Source organism: Anomaloglossus baeobatrachus, chromosome 1, assembly GCF_048569485.1.
Source record: "Anomaloglossus baeobatrachus isolate aAnoBae1 chromosome 1, aAnoBae1.hap1, whole genome shotgun sequence".
NCBI lineage: Eukaryota > Metazoa > Chordata > Amphibia > Anura > Aromobatidae > Anomaloglossus > Anomaloglossus baeobatrachus.
In genome coordinates this window covers 851516830-851526750 of record NC_134353.1, presented here as the reverse complement: position 1 = coordinate 851526750, position 9921 = coordinate 851516830, and positions in this window count along the sequence as shown.

Below are 9921 nucleotides of genomic sequence, written 5' to 3'. Positions count from 1 at the left end.
TTTGAAGTGTAATGGATTCAATTTAACATCAAAGCCCGTTCTCTTTATTATTATAACCCCTTTTTGGACGGCATTAACAGAAACACCACGGGACAAGATTAACATCTATGTCAGTCTAGCCCTACATTTTATCATTTCCAACTAGAGCTCGAGGTTCACTTGGGAAACATATGGATTACTTGGGAAAAGAGTGGTGAGATGGAACATAATATTGTAACATAGTATTATAGATAAAGTACAACTGATCCCTGCTTAGATCTCATAGAAGCCTTTTAACTGGGAAAAAAAACTCATAAAACCCCAAACAGGGTTATAAATCTAGTTGGCCTTCACTGAATTGGCAAATCCAAGACATCTGACCCCAGTTAACTTAATAGATTGTGAATTCAATGAGAATTTAAGTCCAAAGAGCAAAAAGATTTCTCAAAACTTTTATTAATAATTATGTTTTTAAGAACTTGACCTAAACGTCAATACTTATCCTGGTGAGAGGTGTTAATATTTATTGAAAATCCTTTATATAATTGTCTCTTAAATAATCTGAGCTGCTCAGAGACAAAGTACTGATCATGGAAGAGATGTTTTTTATCATCTGTTTTCACTAATTCTGTTGATCAAGGCTTTCCTAGCAGCAAATAAAGTTGAGCTTGTAAGTTAAAGGAATTGTGCACTAATTTTATATTGATGACCAATCCCTATCAGATTGTGCGGGGGTGAGATTGGGAACAACCAGCACACCACCAGTTGGCTGTCGTCACTTCTGGTGATGGCCAGATGTAATAGTATTCAGAGTGGAACACCAAAGCTCTGCACATTGTTTAGTGGTTGCTGCTACAACAATTCCCAGTCAGGCGCGGTCTAGATCCGTGTTTGCAGATCGCTACTTCCATGTCGGACTGTGTCCACATTACTGAGTCCGACAAACAACCTACCATGCGCTACCCGGATCGGCAGCCACAGTTTGTTACTACTAGGTTGGACTCTGTACACACTTCAGCAGTGTTCCCCAACTCCAGTTCTTAAGAACCATCAACAGGTCATGGTTTTTTGAGAATTTCCTTTGCACTGCATTTATTCCACATACTCTCTACTGATATCAACACACTTCTTACATCGGTATTCCAAGTTCTGTAAGCCTAGCAAAAAGAAGGATTTCGGTTGTCCCTCAAATTAGGCAGCCATAGCATCAGAAGTGGTGTGAAATTTGGTACCCTTAAGGTATTTATTCAGGTTTGGAAACAGATGATAGTCGGAGGGAGCTAGATCTGGTGAATAAGGTGGGATGTCAACCAGCTGGAAGCCCAGCTCTGCCAGTTTTGCCATGGTCGCTTGTGCAGTGTGAGTGGAGGCGTTGTCTTCCATGAACAAGATTCTATTGGACAGCTTGCTGCGCCCTTTGGCCTTCAAAGCTGCCTTCAATTGGTCCAAACGTTCAATGTAATACCTTGCATTGATGGTGGAACCCTTTTGAAGGTAGTCCACTAGCAGCACGCCCACCTTATCCCAGAACACAGAAGCCATCACCTTAGTGGCTGATTTTTGTCCCCTGAACTTCTTTGGATGAGGAGAACCACTGTACCTCCACTCTTTTGACTGCTCCTTGTTTTCAGGGTCATACAAATAAATTTTTCACTTGCATGCTTCTCTGATCTATTGTCAAACATTTGGGGCCCACTTTTCAGATAGCTTCCTCATGTCCAAATGTTCATGGATAATGGCACAAACATGTTCATGGGAAATCCCCATGATGTCTGCTATTGTTTTAGCTGAAATTCGTCGATTCTCCAGTATGAAGTTGTGCACAGCATCGACAATCTCCGGAACAACAACCACTCTCAGTCATCCAGGACGTTCCTCATCATTTGTGCTGAAGTGGTCCATTTTAAATTTGGCAACCCAGTTCTTAACTGTGGAATATGAAGGGCATTGATCCTCCTATGTCTGCGACATATCACCATGAATATCCTTCGCAGACTTTCCTGGCAGAAACAAGAATTTTATCACTATTCTGCTCTCTGTTGCGGTGAATATCGCATTAGACTCCGCCATTTTGTTTTCCCGTGTGCGTAGAACACTGTTGCCATAAGCAATAAACACAAAATTTTGAAAACATGTATTGGACACATAAGGCTTTCTTGTGATGTAACATTCGTTACCATAGAAGCAAAAAAAGATCACAAAGCCAAAGACTTATCAGCAGGACCCTTGTACCTGGATGGGCCCAGGGTGGGGATTATTTAAACTAGGATGGGGGACATATACAGTATACCCAAATCGGCCACATGTTTACCACGAAGGGCCACATATATGCCAGGATGTGGGACATAAACATCAGGATAAGGGACATATATACCAGGAAGGTGAATAGGATGGGGGATATTAGTACAGAATTGGGGAACATTACCCCCATAAAGGGTCAACAGCAGATCCTCTATAACGCGTCATGACCACATTTTTTTGCTTCAATTTTTTTTTTAATATTTTCCTCTAAAACCTAGGTACGTCTTAAGGTGTGGTGTGTCTTATTTTCCGAAAAATAAGGTAGCTTAAAGTAAAAAAATTTTTGCAAAAATCACCTTCACTGCAGAGATTTTCAGTAAGGTTACGCTCACACTAAAAAAATTGGTCCGGTTTTGCATCTAGAAAAGTAGGATGATTTTGCTCTCACTTGTTATCCGTGTGCAATCCGTTTTATTCATATACAATCATTTATAGTGTTGTATGCCACAGAGTGATAATGTATCCGTAAAAAACAGATGGCACTTGGATGATCCGTGCGGGACCCTATTTTTTTCTCACACCCATAAACTTGAATAGGTGCATTTCGTTCAATTTACTCCTCCCCTAGCAGCATGCTGTGATTCTTTCCTGAGGCCCAATACAGTTTTGAAATCCCTTTTATTTCTCTCATTGCACTCATCCGAGTTATACTCTAGTGTGAGCGTAACCTAAGGGGAACATTATCGCTACGGCAGCTTCACAAGCACTTACCTGCCATGCAGCGTCACACGGACATACCTGGTCGGCAACATCACGGTGACCGCCGAACAATCCCTCCCTCAAGGGGGAGGTGCGTTTGGCGTCACCGCAACGTCACCACGACGTCACTAAGCGGCCGACCAATAGAAGCGGAGGGGCGGAGATGAGCAGGACTTAACATCCCGCCCACCTTCTTCCTTCCGCATTGCCGTCGGGACGCAGGTAAGGCGATGTTTGTCGCTCCTGCGGCTTCACACGCAGTGATGTGTGACGCCGCTGGAGCGACAAACAACATCGTATCTGCAGCAGGAGCGACATTATGAAAATGAACGACGTGACACAGATCAGCGATATTTGACTGTTTCATGCTCGTTCATCATCGCTCCTAGGATTTACACATTGCGATGTCGCTACCGGCGCCGGATGTGTGTCACAACAACCGTGACCCCGACGATATTTCGGTAGCTCTGTCGCAACGTGCAAAGTACCCCTAAGGCCTTGTTCATGTTCAGAATCAGTATTTGTAAGCCAAAATTAGGAGTGGAACAATCAGAGGATAAACATAATAGAAATATGGGCACCACTTCTGTATTTATTACTCACTCCTGGTTTACGCTTACAAATACTGAGGTAAAATACTGTACAAATACTGAACACGTGAACGTGGCCTCAAAGTAAGTCTGTCAGCATAAAATGACTGTTCAAACCAAGCATAGGTACTTAGCATACCCTTGGTGCACATTTGCATCTTTACTCCTCATTCCTTGATTGACACTTTACATGAGGAAGAGGAGGACGGTGACAGATGTAAAACAAATACTGTATTTTTTAGATTACTTATAAGACGCACTTTTCCTACCAAACATTTGGGAGGAAAATGAGGGGTGCGTCTTATAATCCAAATGTAGTTTATTGGGAGGTGGTGGAGAGGGGTGGCAGGGGCAATGCTGTGGGCTGCGGGCCCAGTGCTGCTGGAGGTGAGGCACGGTCCATCCTGAAAAGGTCGAGGGTGCGGGCTTCAAATAATGGCGCCTGGAGCCGGCGTGTGCGCAGATGGAGCTCTTGGCTCAAGATCTCATCTTCATACACGGCACCTCCAGTCCATTGATCTTCTATCAGATCAGTGGACTTAAGGAAATGGCATCTGGAGGTGGCATGTGCGCAGATGAGATCTCGGCTTGTCATTGAGCTGATAGCTCAATCTGCGCATGCACCGACTCTGGGCACCATTTTTTTAAGCTTGGTCCGCTGACAGCTTCTGGATATTGCCTGCTTCACAGTGCCCGCAATGAACATCTGGGGCACCTGCTGAACTGCACGCAGCATCGCCCTACTCCACCACCGCACCTGCCCCCTGTGACCCTGCTTCACCACGCTGCCGTTCCCTTGGTAAGACACCACCGGATTATAAGATGGATTCAATTTTTATTTTACCTTTTTTTTTTCTCTAAATTTGGGGTGCATCTTATGATCCAGTGCATCTTATAAACCGAAAAATACGGTAGGTGGTAAGTGAATGAAACTGTTTGTGAGCGCCTATGCTTGATTTGAACAGTCATTTTCTGCTGACAGACTCCCTTTATTCTAAGGGGAAAAAAACTCAATATACAGCTTGTATTTGGAGTGAAAAACAATGTGAATCAGGAACACACATAAACAGGGTTAAGAAAGCAAGACGAGTTTCTGTCTTCATGGAGATGTGCCCGTCTGATCCACAACGTCTGCCCTAATGGTGAAGATTTCTTCTTGCTTTCTAGCTAAAGGTCTGAGCTCTGGCTTTTATCTGTATATTTCAAGCTTTGGACCAACTACTTAAGTCATCTGAAAAACTCCCTGGCACAGACTGCGGTTGAAGTGAAGAGAGGCTTTAATCATCGGTCTTGGATGGATGACTAACTTCTGAAGATCTGAAACTGTGGTCTTTGCATTGAATGCATGGCTAATATGGATTTTGAAACATTACCATAATTTTTTTTAGTGAAGTTATATTCTCAGGTTACTCTATTGGAATAACAGAATAAAAGAAACATTTTGTGGTTGTCTTTTTATGCTCCTTAGATTCGGTGTCGTGAGACAGCGGTCTGATCCATTGCTTCTATTAATTACGATGTGTAGACTGTGGAGTGGATGAAGTCCGGGTGGGCCTCTCAGCTCCGTGGGGAACATTCTGGACTCATGCTTCTCTCATTGATGTGGGAACTTAGACTTGTTGCTCCACCGCTGCAGAGGGGAACGAAGGACAAAAAAAAGCTACAAAAAACGTCCCACACGCTGAAGTGATTCATAACACCGTGCACACAAAACCTTGGCAGAAGACGTGGAGGTTCCTCCTTTTCTCTGCGCCAGTTGCTGTAGAAACAGCTAACAATGGGCAGCCTTCCACTATACGTCCGATTGTTTAGGCTCCATTCAGCCGAGCTGACACCTGTCTGAGGAGAAAGTGACTACAAGTGAAAAATGCTTCCAACCAGGAGATATGAGACCAGAGTTATAAGAAAAAGATCTAAATACATATGTATAATAAGCAATTGTATAATATCTAACTAATATTTTCCCTGTGTCAATGTTACATCAGTATATGTCATGGGTGATGAGCAGTTGACAACCATTGCAAACCCCCCCCCCCAAAAGCTTTGAGGTTGTATTGCTGCATTACAGTGATATCTTCTTTTTTACATGATTTAGTTAAGCTGAGGTATCTCTCTGTAATCCTATCCTTTAGGCCATGTGCGCACGTTGCGTTCAGTACCTTGCAGAAATGAACGCATCCTCTGGCAGAATTTGTCATAGTCAAATTTGGTTTTGACCACATAAACGTAGGAAATACGCATGCGTTTTTCTTGCGTATCTGATGCGTTTTGTCAAAAAAAGCAGCGTTTCTGGACGCATAGTGCGCACACAATATGCCTATTTCCCATAGACTTTGCTTGGAAAACAAAACACATGCATTTTTGCATTAAAACGCTGCAGTTCAAAACGCTGCGGAAACGCATGAAAAAACACAACGTGCGCACATGGCCTAAAGCGAACCTGTCAAGTGCAATACCTTGCCTAACCGTCCCTGTATACAATAGCATAGATAAAGGGATCTTTAGAAAAAGTATTTCTAAAGATTTTTTATCTTATGCTAATGAGCTCGGGGACTAGTCACAAGAGTGTTATATCCCCCAACTAGTCCGCCCTCTTAACATGTAAGCATGCCCACAGGGCCATATTATTCAATGCAGCATCACCAGTGGCGACGCGCATACCTGTGTCCGCGGTGGATGCTGAAGCTGAATGCCCCAGCACTTCCAGTCATGCGCAGTAGACCTCTTTGAAGCTGGGACGCTCACCCAGCTTCATACTGCGCATGATCGGAAGTACCCGGCATTCAGAAGTGCGGTCACAGTGAACACAGGTACGCGCCTCACTGCTGGTGATGCTGAATTGAATAGCATGTTATTATGCCCCTGTGGACGATAAGGTAGGGATTAGCAATATGCACCGAGAACTGCTCGTGTTTCTGGGTGCATATTGCACCTGACAGGTTCCCTTTAAAGCCTCATTCAGCCGTCCATTTTTCACATACGTTATTTATCCTTGAAAATCATGGATATAACATGTAGCCAAAATAGTGTAATTGCGATGTTCAGGTCCAGACTCATTAGGTGACACAGTGGCATCGGGTTCTGTTCATACTTCTGAACCTGACAGGCAACCTGATGTCTCCTAGTTGCTGGGCGTCGGCTGTTTAATGTGCTCTGTTCCTCAATCCTGCAGGAATTAATTCCTGCTAACCTGGGGAAGACTGTCAGGAGCTCAGGTTGCCAATTGCCAATCAAAGTCATCTACTTTCCATATAAGATCCTGGATTGTAATACTCAGTGTCGATTATAGCTTCAGCAGCTTTAGCTCCAGTGATACCGGTCTTGTTGGTGAACCTGTTGATGATGATATTGAACATTCCCCTTTTGTGTGTTACTTCATTCCCTTTTTCGTTGCTTCCCTGTACACATATTGTCTCTCCTATGTGTTTTGAGTGCAATGTGTGCGAGTTTCTGTTTTCCCTAGACCGTGTCATTTTGTAGGGTTTCGCTATTGGGTTTTTTGGTCCGCTCTAAAAGTGGGGGGAGAGGGGGAGTAAGATCAGGGCTTGGCAGAAGTCAGGGTCATGTTGGGAGCTTGGACCTGGCCACCATCAAGCCTACCTCCAAGATAAGGGACAGTGCAGGGTTTTGAGTCTGAGGGCCAGCCTAGAGGCCCCTGTCCTGTCATTACATACTACATGATATATAGTTTATGGGGCTGTTCACAAGTCTATTTTTTTGGGGAGCTTATGCCCATGCAAAAATCATGGAGACGTCCCTTTTTTACTGGCATTATGGATAATAATAATAATAATTAATATCTGTGATTAACATTGTAAAGAATAGAAGAAGTCTTGTGATTTATTTACTTATCTGTGAAAATCACTGATGAAACCATGATCGTAAAAACTGACACATGGCCCAAACATTAATGAAACTGGGATGTAAAATACTGATAACACTCATACCATTTTTTTACATAAGTGAAAAACACAAACATCTAAATGAGACCTAAGAAGGATATCTAGGTTGATAGCCCAGTTTCATTATCCTTTACTATAGAAATATGAGTATTATTGGACAGGGCTGCCAAGGGTGCACCAGTTACATTGACTCTGTGGGACCACTGTTCAGCTACATGCAAATATTACAGGATCCTCTTTCACAAATTTACCTTTGCTTCTATATAATAGGTAGTTTATTGGGTGAATGATGAGTTGTTGCCTTTGTCTGGAATCAAGTGCATGGCACCAACTAGAGCTTATTTTGTTGGGTAAGCGATTCTTTCCTGCACAGCGGCCCACCGGGGAGTTCACCTATTCCACTGTGGGCAAGTCCAAGAATGAGAGATCAATCTACGGAAGCGCCACCCACGGCTCCAGCACAAAATTTAAACCAGGAAGAATATAATGATACCAGAGGTAGTGAAGGGGCCGTGGCAGAGCCAAAAACCCTACCTACGGTACTGCTCCACAGTCCCGTTCCACTGCACAGAAACCCAAGCTTCTAATAGTGATTTATCAAAAAACAGGCTGTGGATTTCTTCACTGACGGCTTCTATTAAATCAGTATACCAGCACCATTATGACCATACCTTCACTTTAAATCATCGGCTGCACTTGCGAGAGCATTGGATGCAATACGCTAATGACCTTCGGCTCAGGCCCTGTTGAGAACCGAGTGTCTGCAACTGTGATCCAATCTTCTGATCAGATCACAGGTACAGAGAAGGAGAGAGAGCACTTTCTACCTCTTCTCTGCCTATATTGCACTGCACTTTGATGAAACCAGAGTGCAGTGCGATGTTTCACACGCACCCATAGACTTGTATGGGTGCGTGTGAGCCGAGACTTGCTGCGATTCTTTACTCATGCTGATATGACATGAGAAAACAATCGCAGATGGACACTGGCTCATAGTTTAAGGTCCCATGCGCAGGTTGCATTTTTTTGCACTTTTTTGGTGCAATTTGTGGCCAAAAACTGCATGTCTTTCCTTCTTCAACAAAGTCTATGATAAATCAGATTTGCTGTGCGCATGTTGCTATTTTACTCTGCAGTTTTTGTGTGACAAGATAAACTACAGCATGTCAATTCTTTTGGCATTTTACCCTGTGTTTTTCACCTATTGAATTCAATGAGGTGATTACAAATGCAATGAAAAATTCATGTAGCAAATTCATTGCGTTTCCACTCATTTTTTGCTCGTTTGTGGTCCGTTTATTTATTTTTTTTTTTTACCAAAAACGTCTGTAGATTGCCAGGAAGTGAGGTCAACAGGCTTCAAAATGGAGAATGAAGGAAGAAGGAAACTACATCAGAGTTGTTTTGTTTTCAACTAGCTTTATGACATTGTTTCTACTTTACCAATGCATCAAAAAAACGCATGGTCAAAAACGCAGCAAAAATGCATGCTTTTTTTATGCGTTTTTTGGGCCAAGGTGCGTTTTCTTTGGTCAAAAGGTGCAGTTTTGTTGTCACGAGAAAATTGCAGTGTGCACCCATACCCTAACACTGGTGCGAGTGCAAGCTGATGTCTTATCGGATTGCAGTCGTCCATGTAAAATGTAAGGGGGGCCGAGACCTAACATACATGATCCTGATGACAGGTTCTCTGTCTCTGTCAAAAGAACTTTTTTAGGCCTCCTTCACACATCTGTGAAAATCACGCACGTTTTTCATGAACGTGTCAGAGGTGCGTATTGCCCTTGGTGATCCGTGTTTATGGCACACGTGTGTTCTCCGTGTGCTATCCGTGATAACACACGGACAACGGGAACTTTCTACTCACCTGTCCCTGGCGTTGCTGTTTGTGGTGCTGACCTACGGTCTCTGGTCCTGCCGACTCCCTGCTGCTTCCGGCCCGCAGTGGAGTGAATATGCAATGAGCATAATGAGCGGGGGTCGGCAGCAAGTGACAGCAGCGGCAGAGACTGCAGTGCTGGAGAAGGTGAGTATAGAAATTCCTTTTAACTCACAGACATGTGTGTTTTCTCCGGTGCATGTCACACGGATCATATCTGTGTGGTCCGTGTGCGGTCCGTGTGACACCCGTGATGCCGGAGAAAAACGGACATGTCTATGCGTGGAGCACACGGACACACGTATGCTCCACACTGACACACAGCCCATGGCAAAACATGGACATGAACGCAGACCCATTGATTTTAATGGGTCTACGTGTGCCCGTGTTTCCGGTACGTGAGAAAACGGACCAAACACGTTCCAGGATACACGGTTGTGTGAAGGAGGCCTCAAAGGGATTATCCAGAGAGGATCCCCCCTTTAAATGCTCCTTTATTTCTATCTAGGGTGCTGGGTAATGCAGGGTATGGCCGCCATCATGGCAATATAACTTATCTCACAGCAATGGT